General features: G+C 49.5%; 1 long non-coding RNA gene across 1 annotated transcript; it reads left to right on the top strand.

Moving 5' to 3' along the window:
* Window positions 1-853: 853 nt before the first annotated feature.
* Window positions 854-4,271, top strand: LOC138803945 (uncharacterized). The gene is made up of 3 exons (XR_011365105.1): window positions 854-1,019; window positions 3,088-3,161; window positions 3,820-4,271. It is a non-coding gene; the product is annotated as an uncharacterized lncRNA (long non-coding RNA).
* The last annotated feature ends 8,838 nt before the right edge of the window (window positions 4,272-13,109 follow it).

Raw genomic sequence — 13,109 nt, 5'->3', positions numbered from 1 at the left:
TCCCGGCTGAGGGGATTGGGTGGTTAAGGAGGGCAATGGCTTCTCTTTCCTCTCATTGTTGTCTTGGGCAGGCATCAGTGCCCAAGTAATGGCCTCTCTTTTCTCCTTTTCAATATTCTTCTTCCCAGAAGACAGTTAATGAGACCCTATCTCAAATGAGACACTGGGCATGGTAGCAGCTGCCTGCGATTCCATCTACACAGCAAGCACAAGGAGGAAGATCACAGCCCGAGGTTAGTCCCAGGCAAGAAGCATCAGACTCTACCCAAGAAATCAGTAGAGCAAAAAGCTGGGGGGTGTGGCTCAAGGGGTGAAGCACCTCCTGCCTCGGAGCACAAGGCCGTGGGTTCAAGCCATGGCAGCCCAAGCTCTCAGCCACCAAAAACCCCCCAAGACTGGAGCAGATAGAGAAGGGCTTGCAGCCCTTGATGAAGGACCTCCACGTGTATTGTGCTCTCTGCCTTTGGGGGGTGGTGGCACGAGCCCAGTCCCCTTTCTGGAAGCACTGTCAGGCACTGCTGTCCAGAGGCCACCCCAGCCCTTCCCTCCGGCTCTCCGTCCCTGTGGTGGGTGCTGGCAACGTGGGGGACTCGTCCTTTGAGTCCCTTTAGCTCCAGGGACCTGGGGAGCCATGCCCAGGCTCTGTCAGACGCCTCCAGAGACACACCTGCAGCCCCGCAGCCTGGTGACCGGGGCCAGGCCGGGCAGGTGCAGCGGCGCTGCATTCCAGGGCCTGGCCCCCAGGCCAGCCCTGACAAGCAGCTCTTGGAGCCTGCCTTGGGTGCACAGGCCGGGGTGGGGAGGGGGAGGGTGGCTCCTCTCCCGCTCTGGGCCTCATTGCAGCCTGAGTGTGAGCATCGGAGGAGCCCGCAGCACCGCGCACGGGAAGCTGCCCGGCACCTGCTCTGGATTCTCGGGTAGTCCGGACTCCTGCAGCCCAGCCGGCCAGGGAGCCACGGACAACAGGAGTGGAGAAGAGCTAATTAAGCTGTGAGCCGCCCCCAGAGCTCAGCTCATTGGTAATTACGCTCTCTGATCTCAGAACAGCTCTGGGCACCCAGGGAATGCTGGGAGGAGAAGGAGCCTCGGATGATGGAAACGTGGATGGGAGCTTTAGGAATGGATTTTCACAAAACTGACATTTACACCATTTGTGGAGGAGCAGACTCCCTGCAAAGAACCCTAAACCAAACCTCATCCTACCCACCGTGCCGGGAGCTCCAGGCAGTCAGCTCCAAGGCTACGGACTTGTTTGAAGGAGAGGAGACCGAGGGACCCCATGCATGGAGTCCTTTGGGAAGGTCCCGGGACCCTGGCCGTGGTCCTGGCCATGGAGATGCCTGTCCCACAGAGCAAACTGAGGCGGAAGCCAGACATTGCTCCTGCCCTCTGTCTAGTATGATATCTCTCCCAAACCATCCCCAAGTATGGAGCCATCAGAGACGCCCATCTCCCTGTGAGGGCTCTGTCCCCCGTGTCCTGACTAGTGCCTAACTGTTTTTTCATCCACCTGCCTTTGAAAAATCCACAGGCCAAAGCATGACCTGACCTCATTGTTTTAGCTGAAGGCCAGGAAGGACCAGTGGCTGAACCAAAGCCCCGCAGGCAGACATGGGACAGTGCCTGGCCTCAGCCTCTACCTCACATAGACTAAATACATAGTAGAGCAGAAGAAGTAAGGGCCAGAAAAGCCCAGGGGCCTGGAGCAGGGAGCAGGACCAGGCAGCCAGGGGATGGGCCTGAACGGGCTCCCATCACCACCTTTGCCCATTGCTTGATTTGTTGACTGTTAGACAACCCACACCTGGCGTGGGGTGATGGTCCACAGGAGACATGACAAGCAGCAGCTCTCCTGCTGTCTGCCAAGCGACTCCCTGCGGTGCCGGGCCCGGCTGATGAGAGACTGAGCTGTGGAGCAAAATCCTGCCTCCATCAGAAGCGCCATGTCCTCAAATACCAGCATTCCCTTCTGCTGAGACTTTGAAGAAAACCAGATAATATTAGGCTCAACCCAGCTTAGACAGTGGCTTACTTCTTTTAAAAACATAGAAGGAGACAGACAACATTCCTGCCTGAATCTGTTTGCCCTGTCCTTATAGCCAAGCCCCAGGAATTCCGCCCTGGCTAGAAAGACTCAGGCTGCAGCATTTTTTCTTGAGCAAGGAGAATTTGGACCAGGCTCTACCTCTTTCTTGTTCTTATGCCTAGAATGGCAACAAGATGTGTTCAAGGGAGCTGGCCCTGACCTGAGCAAGGAGACAAGAGGAACTGGAGACCTTTTCTCCTTCCATTACAAATTGTGAAGCAGAAACAGCTATTATTTCATAGACTTATTTTCCTTGTTTGTATTGGTCCTGGGGCTTGAGCTCGGGGGCCTAGGCACTGTCACTTAGCTTTCTTTTTTTTTTGGGTCCAGTCGTGGGGCCTGAACTCTGGGCCTGGGCGCTGTCCCTCAGCTCTTCAGCTCAAGGCTAGCGCTCTACCACTTGAGCCACAGTGCCACTTCCAGCTTTTTTCTTTTTGCTTATATGGTGCTGAGGAATCGAACCCAGGGCCTCAGGCTTGCAAGGCAAGCGCTCTACCACTGAGCCACCTTCCCAGCCCCACTTAGCTTTCTTGTTTAAGGCTGGCACGCTGCTACTACTTGAGCCACACAGCTCTACTTTCTACTTTTTTGGTGATTCATTGAAGAGAAGAGTCTCATGGACTTTCCTGCTTAGACTGGCTTTGACCCACAATCCTCAGATCTCAGCCTCCTATGTAGCTATAAGACTATCAGCATGAGCTACTGGCAGCCTGGCAGTTTCATAGACCTTTGATAAAAATTCAAGGGTTAAGGAACTTACGCTGGTACCTGACAAAGAGAATTAACACCTCCCCAAAAGGCTCAACTTCTAACGTTAGTTCTTATGAACAAATTTAGAAAACACTAAGATGCACACAGAACAAAATGAAAGTTACCATTATCCCAGTTCCTCAGATAATGGAAAGTATCAAGTCTCTACAGTTGTTTCCTACCCATAAGCTGAGTATATCCGAATCATCAACTGAGTACCTCTCAGAAATGAAGTGTGTTTCTTCACACAGGTGCAGGTGTGGGGTGTGTGATGCTCCACTGCGAGCCTCCACGCGGGACACACTGGCCCTGGGATGTCCCACAGGTACAGAGCCTGCAGATCTCAAGTCCTTCGCACAAACACAAGGTCTGCACAAAACCTGTGCGTGACCTTTCCTGGACTGCTAATCGCCCCCAGCTGACTTTTCATCACTAATACAAAGCCATCATTAGGCTGTATTGGCTAGGGAATAACACTAAGAAAATAACGTCTCTGCATGTGCAATACAAATACATGCAATGTTTTGTTTTTTCCCTTTTTGATCCACTTGGTTTTTGTGTGTGGGTCGTGGGGCTTGAACTCTGGGCCTGGGAGCTGTCCCTCAGCTCTTCAGCTCAAGGTGAGCACTCACCACTTGAGCCGCAGCACCACTTCCGGTTTTCTGGTGGTTTATTGGAGATAAGAGTCTCACGGACTTTCCTGCCTGCGCTGGCTTTGAACCGGGATCCTCAGATCTCAGCCTCCTGAGTAGCTAGGATTACAGGCGTGAGCCACTGGTGCCCAGCTTGATCCACATTTGAATGGGCAAATGCAGACCCCAAGGGGACTCTGTTTTCACCACCTAACACTGCCTGTTAGTGAATATGTCTCCGCTCATTCCTTTTTTCACTATTGTGTGATATTCTGTTGCACTATCGTGAGCTTGTCACCAGGCACCCTGGTGCATAGTTATTTCTCCTTTCACTAGTGATTCTATCTTCAGGAGCTGAATTTACAAAGATGCAAGGTACATGTGATCTTTTCTGAAACCAAGAACACATGTGCGGTGGAGCGGTGCTGTTCGTGGCTTCCGTGTTTGCGAATCCATCTGCTGGATCAGATTCATTTACAGCTTTAAAATCAAGACTCCCAGTCTGCAGACAAGCATGGATAGAGCCAGCCGTGACGCCACAGAGCCAGTCCGTGACTGTGGGCCACCAGTCTGTGTGCGTGCAGGCAGCCTGGATGGAACAGGGCACTGCTCCACTGTCCCGCCACCCAGCTCTCGCCTTTGACCTTCACAAGCATCCCTGGATGTGTCCACGTTCTGGTGTGTGTCCCACTTCCTACACCTGGGTGTTTTACGTTGGTGATTTAGTGTTTCATGGCCTCTAGCACAGGGCTGACAGAAAGAGCTTTCTGGTGTTCAAGAGCCACCAGGCCCCAGGGGGCCTTGTGGAGGGTGTGTGTGTGTGTGTGTGTGTGTGTTTGTGTGTGTGTGACAAACATCAGCACGCTCTATCGTTGTTGGTTATGAGCCCAGCATCAGTGGGTCAATGACCTAAATAACGTGCTTTTACACAAAAACACAGACAGTATGAAGTTACATGCTGATTTGTTTACAGGAAGCTTGTAGGACCCCTAACCTTAGACTTCCACTAGGAATAGAACCCGCAGCATGCGGAAGGAACCCACATCCGAAGAATAAAGAGAACTGTCCGCTTACATCTCAGACTCACTCAGCCCAGCCTCGAGGAAGGCTCCTCCTGGGTTCAGGCCTCCTTTCATTCACTCACAACCTCTCTAGAAAGCCTTGCAGAATGCACTCTGCAGCAAATCTGATGCGAAATTTTAATATTTTCACTTTTACTATCCTGGGGCACATAAAAGGCACTCAATAACTTTAGTGTGCGCTGAAAGCCAAGGCCATGACAGAGCCTGAGCTCCAGCTTGGTGTGAAATGGCTGGACGTCGTCTTTTCCTCTTGTCTCCACCCTGCCCTGGCCTGGATTCTCGCTGGCGACTTTCTGAGGTACCCACAGCCCCCACAGAAAAGCAGACTCTCCCATGATACCCTTGATCTACACCCACACTACCTGAGAAGGCTGCTTTCAGCCCCGACCTCGGGGAGCGACCACACATGGGTATTTTAGTTCCCAAACCCTAGAGTAAGAGCCAGGGGGTGATGGGACTTAGCTACGTGTTTCTGTGGAAGATGATGATTTGCAGAAGGACAACGTTTGGTGACTCACGAACATTCTGCAGCGTTCACATTTCCATGTTTTTTAAATCGTTTTCTTGGCAGCTGACTCTGCCTACTTGTTCTCCATTGTCTGTGGTTGATTCGGTGACGCTGTGGTGGAATTGGGCAGTGACTACAGAAACGCCACCACTGTTGCCAAGCCCAAAATATCTTCTCCCTAGACACTGGCTGGAAAAATTGTGCCAGCCCTTGGCCTAGAAGCATAAAAGGATATCTGGTCATGAGACACTTTTAAGTGTGTGTTCTTTGTTTAGGAGAGTGGTTCTCAAGCTATTTGGTCTTCAAAACCTCTGTTAATCCTGAAAATCACTGAAGGCCTTAAATGTCTTTCATATCACCTAAGTTATAGCTGTAACTATTTGCCATCTACACATGAAAGCTGTGGTTGTTTACAAGTTTATGGTTTTGTTGTGGTGGTTGCTGCTGCTGCTGCTGTTGTTTTGGAGACAGTCTTGGGGCTCGAATTCAGTGCCTTACCCTTTCATTTTTTTTCAACTGAAGGCTGGTGCTCTACCACTTAGCCACAGCTCCTTTTCTAGATTTTTTGGGTGGTTATTTGGAGATTAGAGCCTCATAGACTTTTCTGCCTGGCTGCTTTGAACCATGATCCTCAGACCTCAGCCTCCTGAGCAGCTAAGACTACAGGTGTCAGCCACTAGCCCCTAGCAAATATTTATGTATTTACTGGTTTACAATAACACCCATAAGCCCACTGTGTGTTCACATAAACAATGTATTTTGTGGAAAACAACGATATCCCACAATATCAGCTAGGATGAGTGAAATAGATTTACGTTCTACAAATCTGCCTTTAGTCTGGGTTGATGCTGCCTCCTGACTACCGCTTTTGTTTCACTCTGTTGGGAAATTCCACATCACACAGCCCTGACACTCAAGCAAACACTTAGGAAAGAATGAGAGTGAGAAAGGCACCAACACTTTGGCTTGGGATTGAAAATCATTTTGACCTAGTGAAAAGCCTGGTGGGGAATCTCCAGAACTTTCTACCATGCTTTGAGAACAGTTACTTTGGATATACCACTGGCTTAGGAGACCTGAAAGTCTCTAGGATGTCCTCTGGGAACCACTGGTTTATGTATTGGACAATGTCTCTAGTCAACTTGAGCTGATTCCTCTGTCAGCAGATAGGGAAGTTAGGATACCTCATTGGTCATGCAAGCCAAGTTGTTTCCAGCCCCTCAGGAGCCTTGAGGGTGGGGTGGGCCAGTAAAGATGGCGGCTCTCCCACCCCCAGGTTCCAGCCTTTCCACAGCCTCCCATGGTTTCTTTCCTGTGTTCTTTCTTCCCCTCTCTCTCAGCCAGAGACGGGGATGGGACAGGCAGTGACTGTGAAATGCCACCTGGCTCTTCTAGAGATAGACGGGAGAAGTTCTCATTTGCGTCTCACTTCGCCAAGTCCTGCAGGGAGCTAAGGCCCCCGCAGCTTGTCTGATGGCACACCCAGGGCTCCCTGTGCAGGTGCGCAGCGCCCTACGGTCATCTGTGTGGCCATCTGCTTTCCCAAAGCCACGAGATTCAGTGACTTCCCGTGAGTGCTTTGGCTGTTGCTGGTGTTCACGTGTTGCTGCTACACTGTTATTGCAGAAGGATAGCCGTATACTCACTCAACCCAAGCACCGAAGAAAACCTACGATGATTCTCTGAGCACGTGGCAAGGTCTCTTGGGTATGAAGACTGGTTTACCTCCATCCAGCATGGCTGACTTTTGGTCTACATCTTTATGTGTTCACTAAGCGCTCAGCACTGTAGGGAGCTGGTGGGATGCAGACCGCACACCATGTACCCGATAGCTGCCCGATAGCTGCTTCTCATGTGTAATGCTGGAGCCTGTGCCTCCCCATACTGAGAGTCTGCCTATAAACACACCGCTTTGCTCACCATCAATGTGGCATGGGACCAAGTTCCCATTTGCCGAAGCAATGGGCAGAACAAGCTTTTGGCCTGTGCTTTCCATCTCCCTGTCTCCGTTAAGGTCAAAGCAGAGAAGCAGGTCAAAGCAGCCAGGCCAAGCCCGGCACCTGCACCTTAAACAGCTCCACTTTATGGGTCTAATTTGCTGAAGACTGATAAGTCTTCCTTTGAGGGTGGATTTTTTCTGGCTTCTTTTATTTATAGTTTATTTTTAAAAATGCCTTTGCATTTGACATTGTGTTTCCAGCATAGGGCTGCTAAGTACTAAATGGTGCTGATAAACTCATTTGTGTTATTCACGGCACCTCTGAACCTTTAGACATTTGTGCACGTGTGTGCACACGTGTGCACATCCATTGGTGATGTTGTCCTCATCTCAGGATGAAGAGTCAAGTGCCTATTTAATCCATCAGACTTGGGCTTTTAGAGTCTCTATGCATGCTTATGACCCTGAACCTATTATTATGTTCTACAATAAACAAGGGTGTCACCTATTAAATATCAGTTGTGCTTCTGTTATGCCCAAAGGAAATATGACTTGTTGGCCATTGAGAATCCTATGTTTATTTTCCCTAAAACAAAACTGAGAAGAAACCTGTTCACCAGTGACCACCCAAGGATCACCAGTGCACTCCTGTGAGCGCATAGCAAGCTGATGCCCTTCACGCTGCCGTAGACCATCGCACGGGTCACCTGGCCTAGCCCACCCCACAGTAAAGTAGCACACCCTGAAGCATTAGGGCCTTCACATAACATAGCTTTCTTCCATGTTCTACACAGAGGATTCCTGAACTGAGTAGTTGTATTCTCTGGAGTATATGACCGCCAGGATGGGCATTGGAGTGGGGTAAGCAGTCGGATGCCCCTCCCTAACATGTGGTTAATGCTCTAACTTGGAAGTAACACGTGACACTGTCTCCCACAGCTCATTGGCCAGACCTAGTCCATGGCCTCAACCATCTGCCAGTTGGGCTGGGAAGATGGAGGACAGGGCAGATACTGGGGGAGCAGGTGTGTCTCTACCATTGCGTGTTCACATACACATGCCTATAACCCTGAGTCCTACTAAAAACTATTCTTAGTCTTTGGTGGGGCAAGTGGGAAATTCTAAGCTTCCATCATGAGAATAACTACATGCTTAATATCTCCCATGAGCGTGTCTATAGTAGAAGCAAAATAAGTTAGGATCCTGATAATCAGTTGATGGAGACTCGGAATCACTTGAGAGAATGGGTAAAAGAAAGAAGCCAGGTGGTCCATCCGTGCCGTTTGAAGAACCTGGAGTGGGCCCTGCCTCTCTGCACTCAATGGGCCCCACCAGCGAGCACAAGAGGAATCAGGTGCAGAAGTTTATGAAGTTGGGGAAGAGTGGAGCATGAGAGTGTGAGCCAACAGAACCGTGCGTTTACATTAAGCTCTGAACCCTCCAGTTGAAACACATTGGAATTTCTTTAAGTGGTTTTGAAGAGAAAGGGTCAACTCTTCTCTTTTATAAAAGTTGGCCAAGTGTCACCAGTATCCAAGGACCTTGGCTAGTTAATTTTTCCTCTGGACACTGTATCAGTAAACCTCTTAAATATTTGCTCTGTTCCTGTCAATACCTGGCACTCTGCTAAGTGTTTGACAGGGACCACCATGCACTACGCCGTGTCTACAAAGCACCGGCATGGATTTTGGAGGGCATCCCACCATGTTTGTGATTTTAGCCCCAAGATTTGCCCTTTATAATGGTCCTCTTAGAAGGTTCCAGATGCCTCTTGGTGGTGCTGCACCAGCTCTCTGGAGGGGCCTCCAGGTCCCAGGTGAGGCCTCCTGTGAATGGTGACTCTTCCATCCAGTAGGATTCTTCTTTCTGGTAGGATTATTTCTCTACAAGAACTCTTATCACATGGGCTTTCTGTGTCTTTTGTGTATTCTCACAAACCAAATCCTCCACCAGGAAAGAACAGCTACACCCACGACACCTGGAGGAACACTGGCAAATCCCAAAGAACATTTTAAAACCCTGAAGCATATTATATTTTCTAAACATACAACTAGCACCGCACACACCTTTGAAAACACTTGCCACTCAACCATCTAGAGGTGGAATCTAATCTCCTACTTGTAGGCCTGGGGGCGGGATGCCTGACCCATTTGTCAGTTGACAGGCTGTGGAGACAATGCTGTCCAACTGCGGGGCAGGTCACAGAGAAGGGGCACTCTGCCCCGGGACTGTTCTCTCTCTCTCTCTCTCTCTCTCTGTGTGTGTGTGTGTGTGTGTGTGTCTGTCTGTCTGTCTGTCTCTCTCTGTCTCTCTCTCTGGATCTCTGGGACACCACAGTTTTCTGAAAGCTCTGAAGCCAGCTGCCCTGTTGTGAGGCAGCCCACCCCAAGAAATCAACTAACTGCCCACCACCTGCCACTGCAACCACTCAAGCCCCTTGCGATGCCCCATCTCACAAAAGCCATGAGAGAAAATGAAACGCTTGTTCCCAGTCTTCTGCAATGTATAACATACGCACTCCGTATATCCGAAGTCTCTCATTAGCATGATAGCATGGTCACACACATGGTCAGATCCTTAGATCTTTAGAAAGTGATGGCTTATTCCATAATGTGCATGACAACTGCTCTAATTGCCAGTGAAAACCACTTTCTGGCTACATGGCCTATTACCTAAGTAACCTCTCAATAGAGGTCCTCATAAATCAGTCTTATCTGGGTATAGACTATTTGGGGGAACAGGAATAGATAAGGGTGGGATATGGCCTTTTATTTATTTTTTCTTGGTGGTGTGAGGGATTGGACTCGGAGCCTCACATTTGTGAAAGCAAGTGCTGACTTGAGTCACCCCTCCCGTCTGGGTAAGGTCAGTTTTAAGGCTTACAATGGATACTTTTCTTTTGCAGAAAGTTTCTGTCAACAATGTCGAAGCATATTATATCTTACCAGGACTTGAGGGTCAAGGTGAATTGTTAGATTTGCTTGTTTGCTTTTTTCTGACAAAGAGCGTCACCTGACAGCCCAGGCTGGCTTTGAGCATCAAGATCTTCCTATCTTAGCCTCCTGAGAACTGGGATTGCCATCCGCCTTATTTTAGTTTTACATTTTTATTTGATAGGTATGTTTAGAGTGTGTGTGTGTGTGTGTGTGTGTGTGTGTGTGTGTGTGTGTGTGTGTGTGTGTGTGTGTGTATATGTGTGAATGTGTGTGAATGTGTGTGTATGGTCCTGGAGCTTGAACTCAGGGCCTGGGTACTGTCCCTGAGCTTTTATGCTTAAGGCTAGTGTTCTATCACTAGAGCCACAGTAAGCACTTTCAGCTTATTTTTTTTTAGTTTATTGGAGATAAGAGTCTCCCAGACTTCCTCCCCAGGCTGGCTTTGAACTGCAATTCTCATATCCCATCCTCCTGAGTAGCTCAGATTACAGGTGTGAGCCACCAGCGCCTAGTGATTTGAAGATTTTTTTTATATATCTTTAAACATTAGTATTTTTGTTATTCTTGCCTCCTGCCTTTCTTTAATACCACTATGCTAGCTACTCTTTCATGTCTACCCTCCTCACCTTCCACAGCAAAACAAGATGAATTCTCTGTTATCACATACATCTTCCTAGTGTTGCTGATATGTAGAAGTTTTCATGTTTCTGTGATCAGAGCCAATCAATAATCCTTCACCTTTAAACCAGTTTCTACGCTTTTATGTCTACAAAGTCCTTCTCTCAAGATCTGAAGTTTACTGGTGCCTTCCACTTTGATGCTATTTTTTCTTTGGTATCTAACTACTAAATGCACATGAAATTTATTTTAGGCTGTGGTGAGAGACTGGGATTGCATCTGATTTTCCCCACACAGTAGCTCCTCCCTCATTCGCAGCCCAAAGTCCCTTTCTGCACGGAGCTGTACCATGCACTCATTTCCTATCTATATTATCTCTATTAGGTCTGTGTTGGGTTTTATTGGCCCGTGTGTTCATAGTTTAATTTGGCATTGAAGTTTTATACCTTTCCTTTCTCTCTTCCCTCACCCCCACTCTCCTACACCATGATATAATACTTTAAACATATTTTCTCATGATATTTCTGGGCTGGAACAAGCTACCAAAATTTTCTTAGGGGAAAGATCTTAGGCCACCGCAGGCCTGGTCTATGTCTATAATTCTTATTGACCCGAGCAGCTGACTTGTTTTTCCATGATAAGTTTACAACTTTCCTAACACAACCCATTCTTCATTTCAGGTCTGTGCTTGGCCTGGAGAAACAGATCAAGGGCAGAATGAAGAAAGAACTCGGGCCCTGCTGCGTCACCATGGCCAGAAGCAAACATGTGTAGTCAGCGGGAAGCATTTGCTATTGGCCTGGAAGTCTACGTTTCATGGACCATCTTTGTCACTAGGGGGCAGTGGGGAGCCCACAAAGGACATGGGTAGCTCCTCATAAAAGGGTTCTCCAGTAACAGCATAGGCTCTGCCTCTTTATCCCAAATTGTCTTGAGGATGCTGCTGTCCCCGGAACTCTGCTGCACCATCTGCAACATGACACTTACACAGTCTGGACTTTTCCAGGGTGTGTGTGTGTGTCTGTGTGTCTGTGTGTGGGTGTGCACGCGTGTGCACGCGCATGCCAGTACTTGGCCTTCAACTCAGGGCTGGCATGCTGTCTCTCAGTTTTTTTGCTCAAACCTGTCACTCTATGACTTGAGCCACAGCATGACTTCTGGCTTTTCTGGTGGTGAACTGGAGATTAGAGTCTTACAGATGTTCCTGTCTGGGCTGGCTTTGAACCACAGTCCTCAGATCTCAGCTACCTGTGTAGCTAGGATTACAGGCATGGGCCACAGGCATTTGGTTTTCTTGCCAGTTCTTAGCAGGATGAAGTTGGTTGCAGGCAGCCCTGTCCAGATCTTGAATCAAAATCTGATTCTCCCTTGGTTTTCCGTCCCCGTGGTGGTGAGACCTGTCCAGTGGCATTTCCTTCTGTAGCCAGGGTTTCCTGGGTCTTCAAGGATCGCAGGGCCTACCGCAGATGGAAACCATGTCTATACAAGGCAAGAAGAGAGTTGAATTTTTATTTTCTCCTCCGCTCATTAACTTCTGATGGATTTAAACATTTGCTCCACTTTCCCTGGAAACTTGAATGCTTAATCTGGAATACAGTCTTGGAGTAAAAAATCCAACCTTGTATTAAAGGCAAAAATACAGTGGCTAATGAGGGGTAGAACAGGAGGTAAGGAAGGAAAGCAAGCAATTTCACAGTGTTCCCATTTGTTCCAAAGCTAACTTGCCTCCATCGCTTCAAGGAGAAAATTAGAAATTTGTCTCCAGAAAGCATATTGCATATTTCTGATCCGTGTGTGTGTGTGTGTGTGTGTGTGTGTGTGTGTACACACGTACTGGTTTGGGGGTGTGAACTCCGGGCCTCACACTCTCCCTTCGCTTCTTTCTTTTTTCTGGCTAAGCTGGGCGCTGGGACCACTTGAGCTACAGTCCAGTGCCTCTTCCTGGAGCCAGTCTATTTGTGGGCCTGGGGGAAAAAAGAAATGGGAAGACATTTCAGGGAAAGGTGTGCTGCTGGCAACTCATTCTTCGTTCTCTCTCTCCTCCAGGGTATGTGTGTGGGGAGGAATAATTAGACCACTTAATAGAATCGGGTGGCACATTCCCCCTTCTCAATGGAGATCAGGGCCCTGTTTTGAGCTGTGTGGCAGGGGGCTGTTTAGACACGGTTTAAGGCGGGGTCACGGAGGCCCCCCCCTCCCCTCCCCTCCTCCTCCTCTCCCCGTCCCCCGGCCCTCCCCTCCCTCCCCCTCCCTCTCCATCAATCAGGAAGGGCGGGTGTTACCCACTCCTTGGCACCCCCCCCCCCCGTGCCCAGTTTGAGGCCCGCGAACACCCGGGCCCGACGGCGCAGGGCGCACTTCACAGTTCGTAAGCAGGTAGTTAAGCGGCGGCAGCGTTAAGTGGCCGCCCCCCCACCCCACCCCCCCCCCCCCCGCGCGTCGCACCGACGGCCTCGCACCCAGGCCCGGGGCGGCCCCGGGGAGCCAGGCCTGGGCCTGGGCCTGGGCGCGAGGCCGCGCGGGGCCGGTGTCCCGGGAGCGGATGGAGCGGCGCGGGT

This window comes from Dipodomys merriami, unplaced genomic scaffold, assembly GCF_024711535.1.
Source record: "Dipodomys merriami isolate MVZ:Mamm:240054 unplaced genomic scaffold, mDipMer1.0.p SCAF_35, whole genome shotgun sequence".
NCBI classification, from domain to species: Eukaryota; Metazoa; Chordata; class Mammalia; order Rodentia; family Heteromyidae; genus Dipodomys; species Dipodomys merriami.
The sequence above is the reverse complement of the archived record's forward strand: the minus strand, read 5'-3'. Positions and strand labels throughout refer to the sequence as shown.